This window comes from Pinus tabuliformis, chromosome J, assembly GCF_031772625.1.
Source record: "Pinus tabuliformis cultivar Carrire ecotype Pingquan chromosome J, CPIR1, whole genome shotgun sequence".
Lineage (NCBI taxonomy): Eukaryota > Viridiplantae > Streptophyta > Pinopsida > Pinales > Pinaceae > Pinus > Pinus tabuliformis.
The window spans coordinates 931,968,326-931,971,771 of NC_142295.1; the positions used below are offsets into that span (position 1 = coordinate 931,968,326).

A 3,446-nucleotide genomic window follows, 5' to 3' on the forward strand; every position below is an offset into this window, starting at 1 on the left:
CCTCTAATGTTGGGAATGGGAAGCACCCATAAGATCCTCACTCTTAGGCATATGATTGGGTTACATCATCCTTCTTTCATTCTATTACAAGAGATGATGCTGACCAATCATAAAGTGTATCCTATTTTGTGTTACGAATATAGATTATATGAAGTAACAATAAATATAAATAATTGCAAAAATAAATAATCAAGTAATGATTACGTTAAATAGTCATTAGTTAAGTGAAAAGGCAGTCTAAAAATACATGCCCAATTATGAAAGGACATATGCCTAGTATATAAGTGGGTCCTCATTGCAACATTCAATATCCTTGTACATTTTATATATAATAAATTATTATTATAGATACCTTTGTGTATTTTAACATTTTAAGTCAACAAGCTACAGTTTTGTTGCTTCAGTGGCATCAGAGCCATGCGAGTCTTTGAACTTTATCTGCCGCACAATATAGCCATGCGAGTCTTTGAATGTTATCCATCGCACAATATAACCATGCAAATCCTTGAGTGTTATCGGCCGTATAATATACCGTTAATTTTTCGCCCTGAATTCATTGAGAAATTTAGTAAAATTCAAGAAAATCTTTAGCAATTAAAAAATCATGTGCAGAAGTTACAACAAGTCTAAAGAAATCAATAATAAGAAAGATGATAGTGACAATGAAGAAATGAAACAAGATCAGAAGTAGTAGATGATTATAATGTTGAAGATGAGAATGTTGCAAAATATTCTCGAGCTGAAATTTCGAGAGGTAAGGTTGAAGATGTTGTAGCTGTGGCTAAGGTCAAGATGCAAGAACAAAACGTTGGAGATTTAGAAGAAAAAACAACATAAAGGGATCAAGAAGAAGAGAAACAAAGCGTTGAAAATTTAGAAGAAAACATTGATCACAATGCCGATGCAAAGTCTGTAGAGGATGAAGATAAGGAGGATGTTGGGAATGAAGCATAGGTCGTCGATGCTGATGTAGTGGATGAATATTCTGAATTGCAGAACTCAGTGTTGACATTGGAGCGATGGAAGAGCAAGAAACTAGAGGTCTTTATTGGAGGGTTTGACAAGGAAGCGATAAAGGATGATCTTAGGAAAATTTTCGAGAAAATGGGAGAGATTACCGAATTGCGGTTGATGAAAGACCCTCAAACTGGGAAGAATAAGGGCTATGCTTTTGTGCGCTATGCCACTCCGGATGAAGTGAAGTGTGTTGTGAAGGAACTCACTAAAGTAGAGATTCGAGGGAAGAAGTGTGGAGTATCTCCCCTTGTGGAAAAGGACACTGTCTTCATTGGAAACATCGACAAGAACTGGACCAAAGATGATGTTTTCAACAAGTTGAAGGAGCTGGGAGTTGAAAATATTAATGATGTTAGTGTGGTTGAAGACCCCAGCAATGCAGGAGTTAACCGTGGCTTTGCATTTATAGAACTGGAAACTCATAAAGATGCTCTAATTCCAAAAGAATAGAACTTCCAGGGAGGATAAAACTATTAAGGTTGCTTGGGCTCAACCTTCAAATGATCTTGATGAAGATGTAGTGGCATAGTTAAAGTCAATGTTTGTAAATGTCTTGCCTCCTACATGGAATGAGGAACATGTTAAAGAAAACTTTGACAAATTTAGTGAGATAGAAAGGGTTGTTCTTTCATGTAATATGAAATCTGCAAAGAGAAAAGACCTTGCATTTGTGAACTACACTACTTGAGAAGCTACTATTTCATGTATCGAGGAATTCTATAAGAATGATGAGATCATTGATGGAGATTCAGAGGTGAAAGTGAAGGTGTCACTACTGGCATATAAGGGAAAAACTAGAAAAGTAAAGTCAAAAGGAACAAATAAAGGAGATCTAAAGGGAGGGAACAAAGGCATCTCTAAAGGTCATATCATTGCAAAATATTCCTCAAACACAATAGCTGGTGCAGTAGCCCTTGAAAAGGGTGACCAACCAACGCTCCCTTAAACAATGACTTCTTTAGAATTTGTGGCACTTAATGCTCCTCATCGAAATCCATTTGTTGTGACAATTGATAGGCATGATGATGTAACAAAAGTTCAAGATTTTATAACTATTTTTTCCAAGTTATGTCCAAGGGCAACGACTTCTTTAGAATTTCTGCAATCTCTGACTGAATCTAACATTAGATGGCACATCTATCTGATATTGCTCCTTGAATTTATCAGCAAAATGCCTTAAAATAAGTTGAAGAAAGTCTTGAGTGCTAACCTCGAAGCACCTCTCAATATTGATTGTTTAATGGATGAACAAGATGTTAGGGGATTTATCAAACAGGATGAGTTTGAACAAATTACACAACCGATGCTTGAGCGTGTGAAAGGTCCTTGCATGCAGGATTTGATTGAGGCATGAGTTATTGTAGATAAGATTCATGAAGTTGAAGTTGTTGGCTCAAGTTCTCATATTCCTGCAATATTAAAAATACTGACTGAGACTTTTGGAAAAGAACCGAGGGGGACTATGAATGCAAGTGAGTGTGTAGCTCGAGGATATGCTCTCTAGTGTGCTATACTTAGTCTGACATTCAAAGTGCGTGAATTCAAGGTTCAAGAAAGTTTTCCATTCTCTATTTCTTTGGCTTGGAAGGATTCTTCTCCCGAGTCTAACGATGGAACTTTAGAGCAACGACAAACCAAAGTTGTGTTCCCTAGAGGCAACACATTGCTAAATACAAAGGTTTTTACATTCTTAAGGTCTGGGACATTCACAATATACATTTTATATGAAGATGTGAACCAAGTTCAAGCGCCTGTACTGATAATTTCATACAAGATTGGTCCTTTCCAGACTTCAAAAGATGAAAAGGTTAAGCTGAAAATAAGAGTCCAGTTGGATAAGCATGGAATAGTTTCGATTGATTCTACAACTATGATTGAGGAAGAAGAAATAGAAGTCCTTGTTCCTCGTGTGAAAGAGGGATCAAATGATGACAAGAGACTGTTGCAATGGAGACAAATGATGCACAAAACAATGGTACATCTGAAGCTGGTGACAATGTCAATGTTAATATGCAAGATGCCAAAAATGTTGTTGGACCTACAACAACTGGAACTCCACTTAGTTAAGTCACCATTCCCTGCCGTCAAGTGGCGTTCCCGATCGAAATATCAATGGGTGCGAGGTTGTCATTCTGAGCATCGGTTCATATGGGCTCGATATACATATAAAGTGGTGGTACACCATATACAATGTGGGATTGATATATATATATATATAGATAAGTGGATACACCATGATCAACATATATACAACAAGGATCAATACACATATATATTGCATGAACAATATACATGCTTGTTACATTGTAGCTATATTATAAACTAAGTTTAATTAATTTAATTAATTAAAAAAGGGGGTCAATATCTCTCTATCTATATATATATATATATATATATATAATTTAAAAAAAAACTTAGTGCCAAAAAAA

General features: G+C 35.9%; 1 pseudogene; it reads left to right on the top strand.

Moving 5' to 3' along the window:
• Positions 1-1,104: 1,104 nt before the first annotated feature.
• Positions 1,105-1,467, top strand: LOC149229827 (heterogeneous nuclear ribonucleoprotein Q pseudogene; annotated as a pseudogene).
• Positions 1,468-3,446: the final 1,979 nt, after the last annotated feature.